This window comes from Ipomoea triloba, chromosome 1 (genome assembly GCF_003576645.1).
Source record: "Ipomoea triloba cultivar NCNSP0323 chromosome 1, ASM357664v1".
NCBI lineage: Eukaryota > Viridiplantae > Streptophyta > Magnoliopsida > Solanales > Convolvulaceae > Ipomoea > Ipomoea triloba.
Window position 1 is genome coordinate 20118001 of NC_044916.1, and position 25981 is coordinate 20143981.

General features: G+C 36.8%; 1 long non-coding RNA gene across 1 annotated transcript; it reads left to right on the forward strand.

The window, feature by feature from the left end:
• Positions 1-15770: 15770 nt before the first annotated feature.
• Positions 15771-19384, forward strand: LOC116020143. The gene is made up of 3 exons (XR_004098800.1): positions 15771-16141; positions 17067-17139; positions 18513-19384. It is a non-coding gene; the product is annotated as an uncharacterized LOC116020143 (long non-coding RNA).
• The last annotated feature ends 6597 nt before the right edge of the window (positions 19385-25981 follow it).

A 25981-nucleotide genomic window follows, 5' to 3' on the forward strand; every position in this document is an offset into this window, starting at 1 on the left:
AAAAGAAATTGACATGTTAATTTTTAAACAAATGAGAAGATAAAATAGAAGGGGTATTTTTCTCCTGCTATTTCAAAATTTGGAATAAGGGTCAAATTAGCCATCGAATATAACGTGAAAATGCAATTTGACCACTCAACTAAAAAAAAGTGCAATTAAACCATTCAACCCTACAAAACCATGCAATTTGTTCCCAGTAACCGGTAGTAGCAGGTTACTACCAGAAAATAAAAACACTTCTCCTACCGAGATGGTCGGAGGCCACCAGATCCATGGAGACGGTCTTGTCTTCATGGATCTAGTGGTGAAAGAGGGGATGAAGGCAGCAGCCATGACTGCCTTCATCCCTTCAAGCCTTAACAAATATATAGCCATGACTGCCTTCATCCCTTCAAGCCTTAACAAATATATATGAAGGGATGAAGGCAGCTGCCATGGCTGCCTTCATCCCTTCAAAGTTTTAATAAATAAAAAAATGTAGGGATGAAGGCAGCGGCCTTCAAAGCTTTTTAAAAAATGGAGGGATGAAGGCAGTCGTTCAAAGTTTTTATATATATATATATATATATATATATATATAAAGCCATGAAGGCAGCGGCCATGGCTACAAAGCTTAAAAAAAATATGAACGAGATGAAGGCAGCCCAGCTGTCTCTTTCTTATTGAGAGACGATATATTATTTTTTTAAAATAATAATATCTTATTGAGAGACGATATATTATTTTTTTAAAATAATAATATAATTTCTATTTTTTAAAAATTACTTGTTGGTAACCTGCTACTATAGGTCACTTGGGACAAATTGCATGATTTTACAACGTTGAATGGTTTAATTGCACTTTTTTTTAGTTGAGTGGCCAAATTGCATTTTCACGTTACGTTCGATGGCTAATTTGACTCTTATTCCTCAAAATTTTGTCAACCTCGATGGGGCCCACCAAATGGCATAATCGTGAGGCGCAGATTCGTGCCCAAGCAGACGCGTAAATTATATTTTTAAAATTTTTTTTCTTCTGTTTTTTAATTTTGTTTTATTTTTCCTTTTCTTTTTTCCATCTATCTCTATTTTCTCTTTCCTAATCACACTTACAAAATCTCCTAAAAAACTACACCAAACTCTTAACTATTGGAAAGGCCTTAGAGCTTCTTATCAATGGAGTTATTTCACGGTTTTTGAGGGGTTTTTTATAAGTGTGATTAGGAAAGAAAAAATGAAAGGGGAAAAAAAAATAAATATTATTTTTAAAAATAAATAAATAAAATATATAGAAAGTCAGGTGTTCCTGACGCGCCCAGTGCACGCACCCGCTGGGCGCACTATGTAGCCCTCACGCGTGCATTGATCAACTATTGCTTTGTCTCAGTGGAACCCACTAGCCTGCAATAAATTCTTGATTTGTAGATGTTCTCCACTCACTCTCTCTCCTCTCCTTTCTCATGCAAACATGGCATTTTTATGACATTATCTCCTATAATCACCAGTGTTCAGAAGCATAAAGAAAGGTGGTATATATACTTGTAGCTATAACCACCTGCCTTCCTACCAGCCACAATTGAGAGAAATTGGCGAGAGCATGGAGGATAGCACACTGCCACGTTCCAGTTTGTTAGTGGAAGTGCAGAAAAGAAAAAAGAACAAGGAGATTGACTGATTCACAAAAATAGGGGAAGAAAAAAGGTACGCATCGCACCACACCTTGCACGTGTGCGGGCGGGCGGCGGCGGCGCGCGTAGTTTTCCCTTATTCCCTCTCTATAACTCTTCAAAGCTTATGAAAAGGGTTGAAGTATATAAGGGAGAAAAAGGTGAGTTACCAAAGCAATGTGGGACAACTAATAAGGACAAAACTCATTAACTTCTTTTACCTTTAAATGTTTCCCAACAATCCTCCACACATTTAAAGGTATAAGGGTGGATCGAACAACGTCTGAGATAAGCAATGAGAGCTAATTTTCACGTCAGAGTATAAACTTTGAACTGACATGTAGCAACATTAAGTAATTTGCTACCTGAGAGTGAGTTGCCTCTTGAACAAGTCAGTTAGTTAAATTTTGAACTTATATGTGCAGATTATCTCTAACTTCGCAGCTTCTGCGTGGTCAAACCTTTTGACCTTGAACTTCCCTGTCTGGTCTAACTTAGTATAGAGTTTAGCTCTGTCAAGTCTATCTCAACATAGACCACCCATTAAGGCTATAGAGCAGCTAGTGGTCGTTTATTTCATCACTTGTAAGTCTTTCCACCACTTCGTTTGACCACAGATGTGGTATCCATCATGAATTCCTTACCTCATCGGGTTTCAAACCCATATCCGTTGATTTTTCATGGATAGTCTTTCATTTAGGCCTTTTGTGAGAGGATTTGCTATATTCCTCTCAGATCTCAAAAATTCAATTATGATAACCTCGCTCAACATTAATTGCCATACAAATTCATGTTTGATTCTTATGTGTCTTCTCTTTCCATTGTAGACACTATTTTATGCAACACAAATGACAGTTTATGAGTCACAATGTATAGGCATAGAAGGTGTTGGACACCCCCACAATGGCACGCCTGCCAATAAATTTTGCAGCCACTCGGCCTCTTGGCTCGCTAGATCTAATGTTATGAACTCTGCCTTCATAGTTGATCTAGCAATACATAATTTTTTTGTTGATTTCCACGATACAGCGGCACCATACATGGTGAACACATATCATCTGGTTGAGCTCACATCATCAGTGTCATTTACCTAGTTCACATCATAGAACCCTTCCATTACAATTGGGTATCATGTATAGTTAAGACCCCAATCTAAGGTGCCTCTGAGATACCGAAGTACTCATCTCAGTGCATCCCAATGTGTATCACTTGGGTTGTGGGTATAGCGACTGAGTTTATTCACTGCAAATGCAATATCAGGTCTAGTATAGTTCATTAGAAACATTATACTTCCAATTATCTTTGCATATTTTTCTTGAGACACACTAGCCTCAATATTCTTTGATAGTTTGATAATGGGGTCATAAGGAGTTTTAGCCGGGGTTACATCATAGCTATCAAACTTCTTTAGAAGTTTCTCTGTATAATGACTTTGGGATAAGAGGTAACCATTTCCAATTTTTGAAACCTTTATCTCAAGTATCACATCGGCTTCACCCAAATCTTTCATATCGAACCTATCACATAGCGTTATCTTTGCCTCATTTATAGTTTCAATATTTGAACTAAAAATCAGCATGCCATCTACTATAGAGGCATATAATTACAATTTTAGACTCTATCTCTTTAGAGTATAGGCATGCATCAGACTAGTTAGCTAAGTAACCTAGGTTTATTAAAGTTTTGTCATACCACTGTTTGGGGGCTTGTTTCAAGCCATAAAGAGATTTTTTGAGTCTACATATCTTTCATTCCTAATCAGGGTCTATACATCCAGGACGTTGTTCCATGTAGATTTGTTCTTCTAAATCACCATTTAGAAATTCCGTTTTCACATCCATTTGGTGAACTAGCAACCTGTGTATAGACGCCAAAGCAAAAAGAACAGGTATGGTTGCAATTTTTGTTACTGGTGAGTATGTATAAAAGTAATTTTCACCAAATTTCTTTGTATAAAAGTAATCTTCACCAAATTTCTTTGTGTAGCCTTTGGCTACCAATCTAGGTTTGAATCTTTCAATGGACACATCTAGTCTCAATTTTCTTTTAAAGATCCACTTACAGTTGATTGGTTTACAGCCTTTGGGTAGGTTAACCAACTCCCAAGTGTGATTTGACTGTATAGAGTCAAACTCACTTTTGACAGCTTCCTTTTAAAGTATAGAATCGACAGAGCGCATAGGTTCTTCAAAAGTCTTTAGTTCTTCTTCTAATACTAATTGACATATGAACTGATCACATAGTTCATTTAGGTCTTTCAATTCTGTTACAAAAGTTATAAAATCATAACCAAAGTTTTTCTCAATTCTTGGCCTTTTGCTCCTTCTAGGCTCATCATAATTGCTTGTAATACTAGGAAACACATATGGTCACTTTGTTGGAATCTGCCATCGGATAAATCGTAAGTGTTCTTTAAAGGAAATATGTGTTCAAAGAATATAACATCTCTAGATTCACACATAGAGTGCTTTTCTAAACACATAAATCTATAAGCAGCACTATTCTCAACATACCCAACAAATATGGCATCAACAATTTTAGGTCCCAGATTGGGCTTCTTGAAGGACAGAAGTCCCACTTTTGCTATGCAGCCCCATACTTTCAAGTATTTGAGATTAGGGGTATACTCTTTCCATAACTCATAAGGGGTTTTGTCAAACCCTTTATGAGGCACTCTGTTCAAAATGTGGTTTGCTGTTAGAACAACTTACCCCTATAAAGAGTCTGGAGCACCTGAGCTGATTAGCATAACATTGGTCATCTCTTTGAGAGTTCTATTTTTCCTCTCAGCTATGTCATTTTGTTAGGGAGTGTATGGAGCAGTGACCTCATGAATAATGCTACATGAATAATCTTAGAAGACTCACAAAACTTCTTGAGTGAATTCGATTCATATTCTCCTCCCCTATCGGATTGAAGTCTTTTAATCCTTTTATCAGTTTGATTTTCTACTTCTGATTTAAAAAACACAAAATTTTGTTCGGCTTCATCCTTTGATCTCAAAAGATAAATTTTAGTCAAGCGAGAGAAATTACCAATAAACGTAATATAATAGCGCTTTCCACTTCTACTTTCGGTGTTTTTGAAATCTTTTAAGTCAGAGTGAACCAGTTCTAACACAGATGAAGTATGATGATTTACTAAGGAGAAAGATTTTCTAGCAAAGTTGGCTTCGGCACATGTTTCACATTGTGAATATGAATCAATGTACAAGTTTGGTAACATACTCATGCTTTTCAATCTATTTAAACATTTCACACCAATATGTCCTAATATACCATGCCAAAGATTAACAGAGACAATGATATAAGTAGAATAAGATACATTATTATTATTATTGCTTAGACCATGCCAATTCGGAATGAAATCATAGATAGGTAAGGGAGGTCCCTCAACAGCAGGGGGATCTACTTATAGAAACATCTAACACAATAAAAACTCCACCTAAATATCCCTTCCCAAGAAATTTCCCACGAGTCATGACTAGGCGGTCAAACTCAAACACCATCTTAATCCCGACCCTGTTCAACAAGGCTCCAGAAATTATGTTTCTACGGAGGGAAGGAACATACAACACATTTTTCAGTATCAACTGCTTCCCATAATATAACATAAGTTCTATAGTTCCTCTATCACTTACCTGGGAGACGCTAGAGTTACCCATGAACACTTGTTCTCCTTCAATGATAGGTTCAAACACTTTGAACATATCCTTGTTGTTGCAAAAGTGGCGAGACGCTCATGTGCCCACAACCCACTCTTCTAGATTTCAAACTATGTTGGCTTCAGTTATTACGGTTGCTACCACTTTAGTGTTCTCCGTGTCTTCCAGTAGATGAGCTTGGTTCTTGGGTCCTCCATTGTTCGATTTTTGAGTGTTTTGTTCTACCCCTTTGCGGTAGTAGCATTGAGCAGCACGATGGCTTTTTTTCCCAAAAAACGAAGCATCTAGTATCTTTTCCTTTCTTTTGAATTTTGCCATTCTTAAGCTGATTATTGTTGGTTTTGTTCTTAAAACCCCTTTTATTGTGTTTATTCTAATCATAAGCTTTTGGCCTGTCAACGCCAACACCTATTTCAACAACGTTAGCTTTTATACTATCAGGGAATGTAGCAGACATGTGCATTAGGTGGTTTTTCTCATCTATATTCAGGTTGTTGACCAACTGCTGTAGTGTGTAGTTTGGCCTCTCGTGTTTCATTTTGTTTTCGAAGTCTAACTAGGACTTAGGTAATTTTTCAATGAGAGCATCAGACAGGAAGATATCATTTACCTCAGTTCCTTCAACATTCATATCTACAACCAAGTATTCATATTCATGTACCTGCCCGACTATGGATTTCGAGTCAAACATCTTAAAATTCATCCAGCGCCCCCACTGCGTATTTCCTCTTTCCGACATCATCAGTGTCGAAGGTCATGGCCATGGAGTTTATGTCGCCGGTGAGGCTAAGGCAACAACGAGGATATCTAGATAAAATTTAGATTTTTTTTACAAAATAAGAAAAATAAAATATTAATAAAGCTTACTTGTACACTCCATCTCATATGTTTTATTTTTAATAAAGCTTACATGGACTCCAAATCAGCAAGAACCGTCGGTCTGTCGCCATGTCATCAAGTAAACTAGGAAACCTATAAAAAGTGAGTCATTTCCATTTTTGGTGTAACCCCCACCCATTCCAATGAGCCTAGATTTCGAATCGTTGATAAGTATTCAACAAATAAGCTGCGAACCTTCGTATCACCGTATTTCGCGATAGACCCGGGATTATCCGATTTTTCAAAGTATTGACGGAATTATTTTCAGAATAATTTTAGTATCAAAATTATTCCTATTTAAATTATTTCCTACCATAATTTTATCTGTTTTAATCCCGAACAGTCTAACCGAAGATATTTTCTCTTACCCACCACAAAAATGTGACACATGTCATTCTTTCTAGTCACATGTTATTATTTAAATATTTTTTTTGAGATGATCCAAATTGAAGCTTGATCTCTAAGTTTCTTATGTCTTCCTTTATAAGAAACAATGTGGCTTACTCTTCAAGCCCCAAATTGAGACTTACTCTCCAAGCTTTCCCATTCTTGCTATAAATAGAGCTTTGATCTTCCATTATCCCCATTCTATTCCCATTTTCGAAATAAAGAGAGGAAAAAGGAGAGAAAAATTCATCTTCATTCTTTGTGATCAAGAAAGCTTCCAAGCTAATTTTCTTCACGAGATCATCATCTATTCGGTAAAATGCCATTTTTATTCGGTTAAAAGCCTTGTTTTCATCCCTAGAACCTAACTATAAGTTAAGATTTCCTAAATTATTGTTATGGTGGTATATTTTGCCTAGGGATTTTGGTGAAAGAATTAAGTGTTGATGAGAGTTTTGATCTTCAAGGGTAAGATTTCATGTTCACTAAAATTATTATTTACCCCATATATATGTATATTGATATATGATATGATATGATATCAAAATTATGTGTTTTGCAAAATTATGTGCATTATGATGTTCATGTGATCACAAGTGCATTACATAATATGTGTATGATTCTCGAATTATCGAGAATTGATTTTTACGGGTCAAACCCGTGTGTTGAGTAAATGCTTGGCTTGGAATTTTGGTGTTATGTACATATATGTACTAAGAATGATATATTCTTATGGAATGAATTATTGTGGAGAAAAATATGTCTTGAGAAATTATATATTTTTGAAGAAAATATTTATTATGAAGAAATAATATATTTTGGAAATTATATGTACATATTTAGTCTTGGAGGATAAGAATACTTGCTGCCAGTTTGAGCCGGAAATGGGTTGCGGTCCAGATTATTATGAGCACTTAGGGCTGCGGTTCTATTTGCTATTGATATGAGAACCTAGGGCTGCGGTCCTATTGATTGAGTATTGGTGTGGGTTGTATCCCCAACTTGGTATTTAATCCTCCTTGACAAATATGTTATTTTGGTAAAAGTACATCTCCACATTATTTTGGAAAAGTATATTATGAGATAAATGATAAAAACCCAAGCATATATTTTTCGGGGTGAAATGCAACTTACTTAGCTTATGCTAATTTTGGGATATACACCCCTTTGTTTTTGTGTTAAAATGATTTTGCAGGTGAACATGAATAGGATGGAAGAATAGACACCCTGAGAGATTTATTATTTTGAGGAATACCCAGTTGTATTAAGTTGGATGTTGATGTATTTTGATGTTGTAAGTTTAGCCTGTGCACTTAGAGTGGAGTTTATCAAAGAGGCGATAGAATTCACTCTAGGTGTGGCGGTAGCCCCCAGTTTTCTGCTGGTTAGATGTAAGCTTCCGCGATGTATTATTAGGGATTTTGTAATAAATCCAAGATGTGAAAATTGGGGTGTTACATTTGGTCCTACTGTTATTGGGTAATTGCCAATTTTAGTCCACCTCATTAATTTTTGCTACAATGCAGCCAGTCTTATTTAGTCATTGCCACTTTTAGTCCACCGTTAAAATTTTCGTCAAATGGCCATCCAAAACAGGGGTATTTTGGTTTTTTCATGCTTTGGTCATCTCCTTGACCCTTTGTACTGGTTTTCCTTACACATTTTCATCCAATGAAGAGGTCCGACGAAAGTCATGTGAGCCACATTACAAATCTATGGCTTTCGCCAGACCTCTTCATTGGATGAAAATGTATAAGGAAAACCACTGCAAAGGATAAAGGAGACGATCAAATCATGAAAAGACCAAAATACCCCTGTTTTTTATGGTTATTTGACAAAAATTTTAACGGTGGACTAAAAGTGGTAAGGACTAAATAAGACTGGCCGCAATGTGGCAAAAATTAATGAAGTGGACTAAAATTGGCAATGCCCCAATAACAGTAGGACCAAAAATGAAAATGACTCATATATATATATATATAAAAGCCCCACTCAGATATAGCATCCGTAGTATTCATTTTGGATCTCCCAGACTGCACATCTCTTCCTCTCTACTCCTACCTCCATTTCTCTACTTCTATTAAAGAGATATCTGTAACTCTATCAAGCCAGATCTGTAATCCATGCCTATATCCCTCAAACTCGCGGTAACTGACAGACCATCCATGTTAATCGGCGACTTGAGGTACCGATTAAATTAGCAAATTGTAGAAAAGGGTTTTGGTGGAAGACGAAGAACAATGAACTGGTAAGTTTCTATTCAAATTGTATTTAGTTTTTAGTTTGTAGATCTACGATTTCCGAAAAACCTTAGTGAAATGCATGTGTTTTCTTTGTTAACTTGCAGATTTCTTTTTCCGTTACTTCTGGTGAGAAAAAATACTACGGACGACTGGACTATGTACTGATCAGCTCAGATTTACAATGAAAATGGAGTTTCTACCTAAATGATTTGGTAATTTCTAAATTCATTTTGTTTTGAGTTTTACTCCAGTACCAAATTTGCCCTAATTAACAAAATTTGTAATTTGTCTTACCTACTGACAAATATTTCAGTTCATTACTCAATTAGAAGGTAAACAGTACTGTCAATTTGTATTGAGATGGCGTAAAGTTAATGAATTGCCCAAACTGACGAAATTTGCAATTTGTCTAACAAACTGAAGTTGAATTCAGTTTGTAGATACAATAGAAGGTAATAGATTAATGAACTTTGACTACAATGGGTGTTAATGAAATCAAATTTAGGACTACACTGAGTTGTTTCTAGCTAAATGGTAATATAAAGTCCATATATGTTTTAATTTAGCTAACCTACTGAACTCTGTAATCTGCCATGAAATTATAACACTTAGATTCAAAGATATTTGCACTCTAAATATCTAACCTACTGAAGTCTGTAATCTACAATGTAAAAGAATAAAGGTGAGTACCTTTCTCATTAGATGGATGTTTCCTTTTAGTGCCTATGACCCCTGATTTGGTGAGCTTCCTCATGCTTGAAATTGCTAATTAGTTTTTCTATGTCTCATGTACATTGAATAGGTAGTATTTATATTGGAGTGTCAAGCAATAATAATGAGTGGGGCTTTTATTTTTCCAGAATGTCATTGGAATACTAAATGACTTATAGGCCATTAATGATGTTAGCTCCATAATGACGATGAACTTTATGTTTAACAAACTAATTACACTGATACTTAGGATTGATAATTTTTAACTGAAATTATCAACTAATGTTTAATTTAATATACTACTTGGCAGCGTTACAAAATCATTTTAAAGCTCTATCTCATGAATAATTCAATTAAATGTAAACATTTTACTATTCACTTTATCTATTCTTAATATTTATCCGCTGAGATTTGTTCTAGCATTGGAATTTCTAATTGTTGATGTCACTATGACAGTTTATATGCTAAGGATGAATCAAGAACACAACTGACATGCTCTCAGTGGAGTGAAATAGATAAGTCACCTAAACTATTTTTAATTACTTATTAATTCGAATGTGAGATTACAGTCATGATGTGCTAAGTAAAATTATTTTTGATAATTTTAAAGTTTGGATACTATCATCCCATAAATTTCTATAAAAAAGATATAAGTAAAGTTTGTATACTACCACCTCACACTGTGTAGAGCATTGTCAGATGTTAGGTTCTATTCGTTTATATAAATTGTTCTAGCATTGGAATTACTAATTGTTGGTGTCAATATGTCAGTTTATATGCTAAGGATGAATCAAGAACACAACTGACATACTGTTAGTGGAGCCAAGAGATAAGTCACTTGTACCTATTCTTAATTAGTTATGAATCCAATGTGAGATTAATGTGTTTTAGTATCAATATTTGAGTAATTTGTTTATTTAAAATTTGCTTGAATGTAGGACAATTTGTTGATCTAGTATTTCTGTAAATCAATCGTAGAAGGACCTTTACACTCATGATATGCTAAGTTATTATATTCTGGAGTAATATAAGAGAATATAGTGATTTTATTGATTTAGAATTCATGTAAAACTAAAGATAATTAAAACAGTGAACTAAACAAATACAACTCAACAAAAATCTCTTACGATATTATTCATTGAATACAATTGGAATAATTCAATCTAATATTGTATATCTATAGAGAACTGCACTACATATTTAGTGTATACAGTTTTGCTAGGTTATAGCAGTGCTCCAAGCTTCTACTTTAGTTCTCCTGCCCTTACACCTTGAATCCTGCAACAATGCAAAAAAAATTCAAACAGTGGGTTAGTCAAACAATCCACATTTTTTTAATGTGGTTCATGTTATACTTCATCTAATTCCATGTTATGGCTTGACCTGCAAGAATTTTTTTTTAATACAAAAATCATAATCAGTCACAATAGTTCACCAATACCACAAACAAAATCACCAATACCCAAATTTGGGCGTACAGTTTACTCCAAAAAGCAACACCACAAACAAAACATAAATGTCATACACCATAGTAACACAATTGTCCATCAAGAACACTCAAAGAAAACAGTCAATCAATCTTCTCTAACTTCACATGGCATTGCTTCAGTTTCTTTCCACCCTTGGTTGAGAAGAATGAATCAAGCAAACAACGCTTGACTGGTCCATCAGTAGTACAATCAGTACTACTCGTTGGGGCCAACATAGCAACAGGACTCTCCGCTTCATCACTCTCAAAACCCTGAACATTGAAAACATATATTAACAAAAGTTAATATTTATGTGCAAGAGCAGTTATTATAAAAATTTAGTTCAAAAAGATAAGTCACCTCCAAAAATTTATCATCCCCCTCACTTATAGGGCATTCAGAGTTGGTGTCATTTTCATGTAAACTTAAAAGATCAGGGCAGTGTTGTTGCAGCACAATCTGGTCAGTGTTAATTCTAAAAACAGGAAATGGGATATTACGACGAACAAACTGGTCTTTCTTTGTTGAAATCTTGAAAAGCATTGTCCTCCCTACCAGTTCATATATCTCCTTTATGTGTCCAAGGTTCTGAAAAAATAAAGCTAGAGTTAATATATAAGGTCTGAATAAAATAAATCTGAAATTAAAATGTGCATAAGAAATGTAGAAAAAACTTACATTCACATTTCTTTCATATAGGTCTTCTGCTGCAAGACCTAGCAAATCCATGCATTCTCTATCCCATAGCAAAAAGGATGCAGTACCCTTCATGTCAACCACGCGTACTCTAATTTTATACTTTGTAACACTACCCTCAGGAATTTTATTACATTTGAAACACTTATTGACACCCTCAGAAAGTTTGAGTTTTTTATTGCAACCCTTATGAGGATAGGAAATATAAAACCAATCACTTGGATTTTCAACACCATTTATCCTTGCAGCTATCCAAAAGTCACCAAACTGGAAAAAAAATTGAATAGAGAAATTAAATTAATGAATAAGAAACTGCAAATGTGATTTATTTGTAATTACATGTTCGTTGTCATAGAGATCAGTAATGGTAATGAGTTCCATTGATTGAGTGCTTGAATCATCATGAGTGTTTGTGAAACTCATGCTAGACATGGAAGCTATACTGCGCATGGGTGTTTGCTGTGAGAGCTCTGTCATACTGTAAATTATAAAAAAGAGTTAATAACAAATTTAAAAACAATGTTAAGAGATATCAGTTCATGTAAACTTACCTTTCTTTAAACTGCTGCATTTCAGGACAGTCAATATTAAAGTGAATTTGAGTGACATCCTAGGAAGAGCAGATTTTTACATCACCATCTGAAATTATATCTGTGTATGTTAGTATAGGTATACATCTAGAATCAAATTTAATCTACTTTGATAAACAACTCAGTGACTTACCTCTAACACCAAATTTCAGTTTATAAAACTGGATCAAAACATACAGAGGCTCATTACCAGGAGATTGATAGAAAGGCTCAATTTTTGCAACATGTTCATCCCAGAATGTACAGGTTAGATGATTACCCATATTTTTTAAAGCAATCAAATGAAAATATTTAGCGATTAGAGAGACAGGATAAAAATTTATGTTTAAAAACAGTAAATACTTTACTTACTGTGAATCTTCTATAACAAAGTCAATTAGTCTAGTATCATTGCCATTAATGGTCTTCTGTTGTGGAGCATGTATTTGAACCACACGACCAATTAAATCTATAAGAAAAGCTCTTTGTCAAAAAAAGGAAGAAAACAGTAAAAATTATTCTACACTAATTAATGGACTGAAATCTCAGTTTTGAATGCTTACCAAACAGCTCTTTGTCATTTAAGGTTGGGTTACTCCTCAAACTTTGGAATGCCATGATTCTGTACATGTGTCTGGGGAAATTTGCAAACCTATACTCTTTCATAATAGTCTCACCATTGAATTGCAACATGTATTCATGCATACTGGTTTTATAAGTATGTCAGTTTGCTACCACAAAGAAGTTTTTTACACAATAGACATCTCCTTCAACAAAACTGTTAAGGAATTTAGGAAGAATGTCCTTTGGTATATGGGCATGGATAACAGTCCCCTGAACAGATAAATCCATATTTATGTGCTTAGCATTTGTAGAAAAAGATTTAAACAAAACTAAATCGAATATTACAGACTCATTAAGCATTTGATAATGAATTTGTACCAAAAACACAAAAATTACAAACACAATTTTTTGCAGATTCATGAAGCATTTGTACAGAAAAACTAACGTAGAACTCATTTTTTTTTGCAGATTCATGAAGTATTTTTTGCAGAAAATACTTACCTCTTCGTCATGAAAGACTACCTCTTTGCTCTTGATCTCAGTAGACCCTCTCCTTTCCATTACACAGTACGTACGCATCACTCGTAGCTTCATAGCACTACGTCTGTTGGAGGCAGTTAAATGGTTGGCGAGACAATACATCCCCATGAAACAAAATAGTTGTGCACCAGAACGCAAAAGCTAAATATGGAGAATGTATCTGTATCTGTATCTGTATTTAGTCTAGCTTAATATAACATGTAATATATATGTGAGATGTAGATGTCTAGAAGATCCAGAGTTCTAAATGTGTTGTATTAATGGTTGCCTTGATACTCTAATCGTTAATGACGGCTAGAGTATATATGGCTGTATATAATGTTGAGCGTGAAGGACATCTATAATGGTTCATGGATACTCGAATCGTTAGTGACGATTTGGTTTCCTATTCAATTTGCCGGAAATCGTTACCGGCAAATTTGAAAATAACTTGATGAAATTGGATCCTTCTAAACGTGTAAATTAAATGTTGAACTGTTGGTAAAACCTAATTACAATACGCGTAACGACGCGCTGGTTATCCTACAAAGTCCAACTGCCAAACGACGCCGTTTATGGTTGGGTGGGAATTTGTGAAAAAATGCAAGCATTTACGACGCCGTTTAGATGACTGCCATTAATGCTATTGTTGTTGCTATTTTATATATAGAGACTATTATTATTATTAGTATTAGTATTATGATTGTTATTATTACTACTACTAGCGTTTTACCCGTACGATGCACGAACAAAATTATGTTATTCTCAGATAATGGTCTGCGGTTACGGGAGTTATTTGATTGATTTTATTATCAGTTTAATGCCATGATTAAATGCTATTTAACCCTACCTCCCTTATATAATTTGTGTGTTTTGGGCAGTGATTTACAAGCCAAGAAAAACATAATTTTCACTCCAAAAACATTGTTACTCTCTCCCAAAACTCTGCTCATTCATTTACGAAAAGCTTGTGTTCAAGCCCGTTGTTCTAGTTCGCCGAAGGGTTATAGTTTGAGTGCTCAAACTATAGCTCCGCTGATCCATTTTATCCTTGGAGACCGACAGTATAGTGCTCCTAGCACTCTCGGGAGGTATGGAATCGGTTTTAAGGAAAGAGTGTTTAGCTAGACTTGGATCCTTCGCTTCTTCTTCTCTTTTTCTTGGTACGTGGGATTAGTTCTTAAATTTATATCCCTTATATATATATATATATATATATATATGTATGTATGTATGTATGTATGTATACTGTTTTGGTTTTAAACCAAATTATATATATGTATGTATGTATGTATGTATGTATGTATGTATGTATGTACACTGTTTTGGTTTTAAACCAAATTGTGGTGGTATTAATTTTTCTATAAAATTATATCCTTGTACTAGTTTCGTACTAGTAGTGTTGGGATCATTTTTCCGTAAAATATATCCCATCATTTGTGTTATATATATGTATGTATGTGTGTGTGTGTGTGTATATATATATATATTGCATAAAATCGACTTATTCTGTCCTACAACTACCACCGACCACCCATGGGGCAGCATAGCCACGTCATAAAGGAGGTCAACGGGCGGTTATGCCATGGACGGGCAGCGACGCCATGGTCGGAGGAGGTCGGCGGACGGCCACGCCACGACTGAAGGTGGTAAATGGGCGGTGACATCATGACTAGAGAAGGTAAGCGAGCGGCAACATCATGGTCAGAGGTAGGCTAGCGGCCACGCTATGGCTGGAAAAAGTAGGTGGGTGGGCACACCATGGTCGGAGGAGGTAGGTGGGCGGCCACACCATATGTAACATCCCGATATTCTGAACCACCTTATTTTAATAAAATATTTTGAAAATAGAAATTTATTTTTCAATCTTAAATATTTTTAGCCCAAATACTTTAGAAAACAAATTATTCTTGCTTTAGAGTTCATTAGTTCAAATAAATTATTTTATACCTTATAATTTTGTTATCCAAAAATCATGTTCTCTAAACTCCTATTTTATTAAGCTTTTAAAATAAAATTATTTATGTAATTTAGTTTCTACAAGAAATTTTCGTCGAGCAAGAGTATAATTAAATATTTTAGACTCTTTATTTTAAATGATTTGGTACAAAATATTTATATATTCATTTATGGTTTAAAAAGCCTTATTTAGGGAATAAATTTATTTATCAAAATTTTAACCTAAAATTCTATCTGAGACGAACCTGTGATCCTTATATTATTATTTTGAGCTCAAGTTTAAACTCAAAACTATTTATGACCCAATCTACTAGCCCAAATTATTTAATCTCCTAAGCCTACATAGTTTTTAGCCCAATTTACTCAAGCCCAATTATTTTAAGCCCAAAACAAATCTTAACTCAAGTATTTATATATAGATATATATGTACATTGGCTACCATATTATTGTTCATTGCCCAAAAGACCCCAAATTAAAAAGCCCTATTCTCTCTATCTGATCTCTCCCTCTCGTCTCTCGTTTCCCTTACCTCTCGACGCAAGCAGATCAACGGCAAGATAGAGCAGCGACGGACCTCCGGTGGTGTCGACGGCGGCGAGGCAGTCCGGCGGCTCCTCCTCTCCTTCCCGTCTCTCTCGTGAAGTTGCAGACTAGCGAACACAGTAGACCAAGATCCTCCTCGAACCACCATCTCTCTCTCCTTTCGCTCGGCGTAGCAGGCGGTGGTGGAGGCGTGACTTGACTGGCGAAGCAGGGATGGTGGCAGAGTGTTGATGGATTATAGATTTACAGTGGCAGTTAGCAGATTAAGGATGGATTAATAATGGATTAAGAGGTAATGACCTTGCTTAATGCTTATGGTTTAATTATTGTGAATTAGTGTCAATGATGATTAGGATTTGTAAGTACTGGTAATTATGGATTATGGTTTAAATTGGTGATTAAAGATTGATGATTATGAGGTGGTTAAATTATAATTAGGTGATTATGAGTTTAATGGTATTTTTGAAGGGTAATTAGAGTTGATAATAATATATGAGTGAAGGGCGATTAGTAATTTTTGATTTATTGTTGATGTTGATATCGTAATTTGATGGTGATGATTAAATAATGTTTAGTGTAGTGATGGTGATTATGAGCTAGCAATGACGAGTTAATGATGTCGGTGATTAGAGGTGACTATTATGGTTAATAAAGATTAATGTTAATTATTAAATGATTAATAATAGGTGGATTAAGGACTAATAACGTTGTGATTATGAAATGATGAGAAATGATTGGGTTATTGATAATAATTATGAGATGATAATTAAAGCTTAATTGGGTGCTTAGTGTTTAATGTTTGGGCTTATTGCTTAATAGTTGAGGGTTATGGACTAATTATGAGGTATAAATGATTAATTATCCTTATTGAGCTTAAGTATGGTGCTTATAGTGTAATGAGGTGGATTATGGTAAAGAACGGTGTTTAGTTGATAAGAAGTATGGGTATGTGATGACTAAGTTGCCAATAATAATAAAGATGGTGATTATTATTAATTTTGAGATGATGATGAATTAAAGTTGATAATGGTGATTTTGGACTAAAGATGATGAGTTTGATAATGAAGACTATTAGTGATGAATGATGGATAATTGATTGGGTGTTAGATGAGTATTGTCGTTGAGAGGGAACGATACTAGGTTGATTATCTTATTAAATCAATGAGAATGATAATGATGGCAATGGTTAATAAATTAAGATTTTAATCGATTCACAGATTCCCTATTGTGGACGAGCTATGAGTTGAGTCCAAGATTGGATGTGCTTGCGTTATGAGCTTTAGCTTTAAGGTAAGTTTCTATGTCCATCAAAACTACTTTGCCCTATCAAATGTGCTCTTTATCTTAATTGTGTCCTTAAACTATTTTAAAAATGCTTTTTGGTTCAAAATATGATAAATAGCAAATTATGGTTATTTTTGTGTTGACTTGTGATTTCCAAATCTGTTATAATTGGGATTGGTTAGAGTATTTCAAGAATCTATACTTTTGTGATATGTAATTATACTACTATAGAGTTCGGTGGAACTCCTACTTTGAGAAATTGTGGTTGAAAACCTAAACATATTGATGAGTGAAAACTATGATTTGAATAGCCTATGGGCAAATGAGAATGTTTATAAAAAACCTATTTTGAATGACTATTATTATTATTGGAGGAATTATGTAAAAATGTATTATTTTTGGAGGTTTATCCCTTTCTGTGTGGATTGTGATGTGAATTGTGATATGGGCTGAGGCCCTATGGGTTAGTATTTGAGGAGTAACCTGGTAGAAAAATCCTGGGTTGCTAGGACTAGTAACTACCCGTTGGGCTTAGAATCCCAATTAGGGGGTGTGCACACTTAAGGTTTTAGTCTTGTTTCCATTGATATTGAGAGTGATTGATATTGTGAGAAGTGAGGTTCCACTGGTAGGTGGTGGTGGCGGTTGTGTGGGAAGCACCGTTCACTAGGGCTTCGCTGCGGTGGAGTTCCTGCCTTGCTAGGCCCATTGTTACTTCCACACTGGTGATATATGACTCTTCGATTATGATTTGGGATGATTGGGATACCTCCACTTATGTATTGTTTTACTATATTGATATTTGAGAATGACTTGAGAAAATTTATACCTTGAAATGATTATTGGTTGAGTAAACTATATGATTTGAATTCCTCCATATACATATACTATGGTTTGGAAATATTTATAAGTAATGAGCTATATACATTCTTCCATACTTGAATTATACTATTTATCTATAATGAGTATTTGGAAAGTTATGCTTTGAAATGATATATAGAGATGTTGAGAAAGGCTATTTTATGAATTCTCCTTACTTATGATACCTTGTGAGTGACTAGCGATGGTTATAAAATTACTATATTGCTTTAAGTATATTTAATATTATACTTGAGAAAGTTTATATGTTGCTTATCCTTGGTGTGAGTTAAATCTTTTGAGAACTACTATCTATGATGGAAAATCCTTTTGGAAACGCTCTTTTTAAGTCTTTGGCTAAATGGTTTATGGAGTATGGTCTACTTAAGTATAAAAATCTATTTTAAAGTATATCTATTTTCCAAACTATTAATGTATTATTTTACAGGGCGGGGTAGAGCTTACTTAGCATTTTATGCTAATTCTGTTTGTTTGTGTTTTTCCAACCTTAATGTTTTCAGGATCTGAAATTTGTGGCTAGTTTGAGAGCGCGACGTAGAACTAGTTACCTCTTGGAGTTGACTCTTGGTTTAATGGTTTAGTATAGAACCCAAAATGTTGTATTATAGTTGATTTGTAAATTGGTTAGTGAATTGTAGTAATATGGATTGCAGTTAGAAAGCTTTGTAGCCTGTGCGTTTGGGCTTAGTGGTGGTCCAAGCGTGGCATAACACCCCATTGGTTTAGAGTTTGAATTCGCTTCCGCATTTATTTTCAGTATGGTTTGTGAGAAAGATTATTTATTTATGTTTAATTTTGTATATAAAAAATTGGGGGTGTTACACCATGGTCGGAGGAGGTAGGCTGGCTACGATGCCATGGATGGATGAGGCAGGCGCGCGGTGACACCATGGGCGGAGAAGGTAAGAGGGCAGTCACACCATAGTTGGAGGATGTAGGCAGGCGGCTACGCTATAGCCAGACAAGGTAGGCGGGCGGCCACGCTATGGTTGGAGGAGGTAGGCATGCGACCATACCATGACTGTAGGAGGTAGGCATGCGACCATACCATGACTGTAGGAGGTAGGCGGGTGACCACGCCATGGCCGGATAAGGTGGGCCAGGCCTCCTTCGTTCACCTGAGCCACCCAACATTCCACCTTGCTAGCCCATCATGAATTTTTCCTTATTGGGCCACCATTCTCCTCTGCTACCCCCTTGGGCCAAATCTTATCCAATAAAATGGGTCTCCTGGGTCCCATGTCCTCATCAGTATTCATTGCTTGTCCACTTATTTTTTTTGTTGGTGCTAGTTTGCAAAAAGAATTGATTTGGTCTAATTAGTTTTATTACATTAAATAAATAGATGTATGAAATCCCTAAGTTCATTCCCTTATACTAATATTTATAAAATTGACCTTGTCATTTTTTAGCTATTGATCATCCTAATAGTAATATGAAGTATGGATCATTATTATCTTAATTAGCATGAATTTCATAATTCATTAAATCCTTAATTAATTATTCCTTAGGTATTACCCTCCGTTTCTTGATAAAAAAAATTAAATCCTTAATTAGTATAATATTAAAAGGAAGGAAAATTGTGTCAGTAATGTTTTATATTATATAGTCCTAAATATTTTTTATTAATAGCTAGTCAATGTTTAGTACCTGTAGAATAGGGGAGGTTATAGCTAACTCTCATATAGGTACTAGGACTCTGTAATTCAGTTGTATTGAATCAGATTCTACGTTCATCTGGTATCAGCCTAGGTTAGGATCCTCTCTCCTCCCCTACCTTCCCGTAACTTACCCGAATTTTTTTTTTCGATGGCTACACCATCCGGCGAGGGAGCGATCACCCCCTCCATTGCCGCAATACCGTCACCGACTCCCACCCTCTCATCGGCAAACCACCATGTCTCCATCAAGTTGAATGCCCGAAACTACATTTACTGGAGGACACAAATTCTTCCACTGTTACGCAGCCAAGGTCTGTTGGGATATATCGATGGTTCACTGCCATGCCCACCCGCCACCCTCCCCGCTGCTGCGCCGGCGACTGCTGCGGCACCAGCTATCCCGAACCCTGCCTACCTGCCGTGGATCCAACAGGATCAAGCGATCCTCTCGCTTATAGTCTCCTCGCTTACAAGCGAGGTCATGTACCTGGCGGTTGGAAAGGAAACGTCTCGCGCCGTTTGGGATTCCATCACGGCGGCTCTTGCATCGCAGTCTCGTACCCGATGCCTCAGTTTACTTGGACAGTTCCAGACGCTCCGCCAAGGGAACTCCACGCCCGCGGAGTATCTTGGCCAAGCACAAATGATCGTGGAAGCATTGTCGCTCGCCGGCCGGCCTCTCTCCGCCGACGAGCAGATCTTGTACGTCCTCCGTGGGTTGCGCCCGGAGTTTCGTGCTATGGCGAGCACCCTCACAGCAGTCGCGACGCCCTTAACCCTTCCTCAACTGGCCGACCATTTACAGGCCCAGGAATTCATCCATGCGGATGAATTCGCCGTCGCTGATTCAACAGTGACGCAGAGCTCACCTGCGGCTTTCTTCGCTGGTCGCGGCAGGAGTGGATCCAGTGGAAGCGGCGGTCGCCAATCCGGTGGTCGTGGTGGTCGGCACTGGAGAGGCCGTGGCTCCGGGAACCCAGGACGCGGTGGCAGAGGCGGTGTGCCGCGCTGCCAAATTTGCAGATCACACGGTCACACGGCGGTGACCTGTTTCCGGCGTTACGACGATCGACCGGCTAATCAAGCTCATGCTGCGTTCGCTGGTGACTCGTCAACAACTACATCCGCCGACGCATGGTATCCTGACACGGGAGCCACCTCTCACGCAACGCCGGACGCTCACCTGCTGGATCATTCAGAACCATACACGGGGTCTGACGTTCTGAAAGTAGGCAATGGTACAGGTTTGGACATATCTAGTGTGGGTTGCACGGTTATCCCATCTGAGTCGCACCCATTAAAAATGTCTAATATCCTCCATGTCCCTAATTTATCGCTCCCGTCACTGTCTGTTTATAAATTTACTAATGAAAATAATGTGTACTTTGAATTTCACAAAAATTGCTTTCTTGTGAAGGATTGCACAACTCAGGCAATACTTCTTAAGGGATCCACTTCGGGCGGTTTGTACCGGTTACTTCTTCCAAATAGTCACAATGCATTTCTTACCGCCCGAGCCTCGTCAGACGTTTGGCATCAACGTTTGGGTCACCCGCACGGTCAAGTCCTCCAGCGTGTTTTGAAACACTATCCAGTCACATCTCATAAAGTCGGTTCGTTGGACGTTTGCTTGGCTTGTCAACTCGGCAAATCGTCTCGGTTTCCACTAGATAGAGTTCAAAATAATACTAAAAATGTACTAGATTTAATTTTTACGGACATTTGGGGTCCGTCACCTGCGATTTCCAGTTCAGGGTGTCGTTACTTTGTGTTATTCGTAGATGATTATTCTAGGTATACCTGGTTTTATCCTCTTCGTGTAAAGTCCGATATTTATAAAAAAATTTACGTTATTTCGGGCAATGGTAGAACGTCGGTTTTCGCGTTCTATCAAAGCCATACAGTCTGATTTAGGAGGAGAATATCGTCGGTTACATACTATATTCGAATCCCTGGGAATTATACATCGCCAATCATGTGCCTATACACACGAACAAAATGGGAGGGTCGAGCGCCGTAATCGTCACATTGTCGAAACAGGCTTATCTTTACTTGCCCAAAGTTCTACCCCCCTTAAATATTGGGACTACGCTTTTGAGTCTGCAACCTTTTTAATCAACTGCTTACCCTCTTCTGCTATAAATTTTTAGACTCCTCATTACAAAATATACAGTGTCCATCCACCTTATTCTTTCTTTCGAGTCTTCGGGTGTCAGTGTTTCCCATATCTACGACCCTACAACCGTCACAAAATCGAGTATAGGTCTGCGCCTTGTGTTTTCCTAGGTTATCCAGTTTCTTATCGGGGATACCGTTGCTTAGACCTTAACACTGGAAAAGTCTATATCTGTTGCCATGTGCGCTTTGCTGAAAATATTTTTCCTTTTCAAGCTAACTTGCAGGAAAATGAACCACCAGGCACTCCTACTACACCCTGGGCAACCGCTCCGTTACTTCCGAATTCTCCACCTTTGCCGCTCAATATACCTTCGGTATCAAACACATCTGAGACTCCTGATATTCCGCCGTCTTCGTCACGGACTGAGTCTGATGCCCAACTATCAACGTCAACTACAGGGCCCCCGGTTACCACCACTCAAGCATCAACAGGTGGTCATGCTATGCGAACACGCAAAAAGACTCGGGGTACCGGTGAGCAGTTCTATGCTCTTCATACGACCACTGACCCGAGCTGTTATACTCAAGTTGTCAAACACGTGCACTGGAGGGATGCGATGGATACGGAGTTTAATGCGTTGCTACACAACAACACCTAGAAACTAGTGCATGTGTCTCCGCTTATGAATATCATTGGGTGTAAGTGGGTGTATCGCACCAAACGTAAAGCCGACAGCACCGTCGAAAGGTATAAAGCTTGTCTAGTTGCAAAAGGTTTCAATCAAGTAGCAGGGGATGATTTTTTTGACACCTTCAGTCCCGTGGTCAAACCCACAACAGTCAGGCTGTTATTCTCTCTTGCGGTTACTCATTCGTGGACTCTTCGACAGCTGGATGTTCACAATGCGTTTCTAAATGGTCACCTACCAGAAACGGTTTACATGAAGCAACCGCCCGGATATGAAGACCCTCTACATCATGATCATGTTTGTCATCTCTAACGATCGTTATATGGCTTGAAGCAAGCTCCACGTGCTTGGTTTAAGCGACTGCACGACTTTTTAATCTCAGCAGGTTTTTCGTCCTCCAAAACCGATGTTTCATTATTTTTCTATACATCAGGGGACTCTCGGGTATATCTACTTGTTTATGTAGATGACATCATTATGATGGGTAACGACACTGCCTTGGTTGATTCTCTCCTTCGTCGTCTTTCAACTGCATTCAAGATCAGGGATCTGGGCACACCTGGTTTCTTCCTCGGTATTGAAACTCTGGCATATGGCGGTGGTTACTTTCTGTCTCAGAAAAGGTATATGTAGGATATTCTTGTTCGGGTCGGTATGACTGACTGTAAGGCTTTGGCAACACCCGCCGCTGTCACTAAATCCCACTCAGTGCCGTCGCATTGTGGGAGCTCTGCAGTATCTGACCATCACTCGACCAGACTTATCATTCTCTGTCAATCGTCTCTGCCAATTTATGCACTCACCCACAGCAGAACACTGGCGTCTACTCAAGCGGGTTTTACGTTATGTCAAGGGCACGTTAGACATGGGCCTACAGGTCTCTCCGTCGTCACATTCTACTTTGCATGGCTACTCTGATTCCGACTGGGCTAGGTGTCCGATAGATAGGAAATCGACCAGCGGCTATGCTGTTTTCTATGGTACCAATTTGATTTCTTGGGTCTCCAGGAAGCAGCGCACAGTTGCTCGATCATCTACAGAAGTCGAGTACAAAGGGTTAGCAGATGTTGCAGCTGAGGTTACGTGGGTCGTTTCATTGCTCCGTGAGTTGCGGCTACACTCGGGTCAGCCTGCGACGTTGTGGTGTGATAGTCTAGGAGCTACTTACATGGCAGCTAATCCAGTCTTTCATGCTAGGACTAAGCATGTTGAAGTTGACTACCACTTTGTTCGCGATAAGGTGGCTTCAGGGGAGTTAAATGTTTGCTTTGTATCTACTCAGGATCAGCTTGCCGATATCTTCACCAAGCCTCTATCTACTCAGCGCTTTCAGACTCTTCGTGCCAAGCTCAATGTTGTTTCCCCCCAACCTTGTGCTTGAGGGGGCGTGTCAATAATGTTATGTTTTATATTATATAGTCCTAAATATTTTTTGTTAATAGCTAGTCAATGTTCAGTACCTGTAGAATAGGGGAGGTTATAGCTAACTCTCATATAGGTACTAGAACTCTGTAATTCAGTTGTATTGAATCAGATTCTACGTTCATCAATTGTGTATTAAGAAAAGTATAAACAGTGTTATAGAAGAAGAGAAAATGACTTATCAATATTACTAATACTAACAAAGTAATCAAAATTCCAACCAAATTCAATAGCCAAAGATATATGGCAACCAAAATATTTTGTACACTCATAGTTATTTTGTTTAGACACCTGCTCATATTTTGAAATCCTTATACCTAGAGTTCACAAGGTACTGTGAACTTTAGTGTATGTGTATATATCTTATTTTGTGAGCTTTTGTATCTTATGTTATAAAATTGTGTACCTTAAGAGTATAAATTGTGTACATGAAACAAGTTAATAATTGTATCTTATGTTATGAATTTTTGTATCTTGTGTTGTGAAATTTTGTGCCTATAAACACAAATTATGTACCTAAAGCAGATTTGAAAAATAAGTATATATATATATATGTGTGTGTGTGTGTGTGTGGTTGTGTGTGTGTGTGTGTGTGTGTGTGTGTTTATGTGTCTTATGTTGTGTTTTTTTGTGTCTCTTACTGTAAAATTATGTACCTTATGAGTATTAATTTTGTATCTCGTCGTTTTGATCCCGGGTCCATAATATTGCGTGAATTAAATTTAGGGATGACAATTTCAATCCGCCCCGTGGATATCCACCCGAATCCACCCTGCATGGGTCGAGTTTTTATGGGTGATAGTAGGGGTGGGTCTTTAAAAAAAAAAAACAAAAAACAAAAAACAAAAAAAGTACACCCGCAGTGGGTCGGGTCGGGTTGGATTCAGATTCTATGTACAAAACCCACCTAGAACCCCACCCGACCCACCATGTGTGTTTATGTATATATATAATAGTAAAATAAGTATTAGTATGTAGTTTATTATAAAAGTTTCTATAACTTTAGGTAACATTTTACTATTTTTATATTTAAACTACTAAGTTAATTTTTAAAATTTAACAATTTAGTTATTATATTATATTTGGATATTTTTATTATTTTTTGTTGTAGTATAACTAATGAATTTTGTGATTTTATTATGTGTAAGTAATTTCAATATTATTTAAAAAAAAATTAATAAGATGATAAGTGGTGGGTATTGAAAAAGTCCACTCAACACCCCGATCCATTGTCATCCTTAATTAAATTTTTTTTGTTCATAACTATTCTCAATATTGTCTCCACTGAGGCTCGAACTCACCACCTCCCGTACAAAGGAAAGGGCTTGATGCCACTGGACCACAAGGTCCTTGGCATTGCTTATATTTTGTTATAGCATACAACTACACGAAGAATAAAACATATCTTCTAGCCCAATACAATACTCAATCAAAAAACTCAAACAAGCCCAAAAAAAAAACAAAATATACTTAGCAATTCAAGGCCCAAAGAAAATCATCCGACAAATTATACCATGAAGCAGGGTCCATCTTGTACTATAGACTCAAGTCTAAAATGATATTCAGTATTTAGATTATGTATTTACTGTTAATCTATTATGTGCATGCCGTTAACAGATTATGTGTAAATAAATTGAAGGCGCGTAATATATTAAATTTTAACAATAGGCACATTATAATATAATATGCTTATGTGTATGTAATTAATAAATTATACGCCTTCAATTTATTTACATACACATAATTTATTAACGAAATTCACATAATATGTTAACTGCATGTACATAATATGTTGTTAACCTATATATTATGTGCTTTCAATTTATTTACAAGACATATAATTTATTAATATGTCAAACTGCAGACACATAATTTTGTAGTAAGTGCACAATATAAGATGGACTAGAAATCATCTCTGAAATCCTATACATACAGCCACTGCCACAACCACCATCCCCAACCTGCCACTGTACTGTACGTCCCACCACTGACACACCTCTTTAGGCTATCCTTATCCCTCAATACTCTCTCACTTTCAAAAATGGGTCTCACTTCCACATCACCCAATTTGCAAATCAT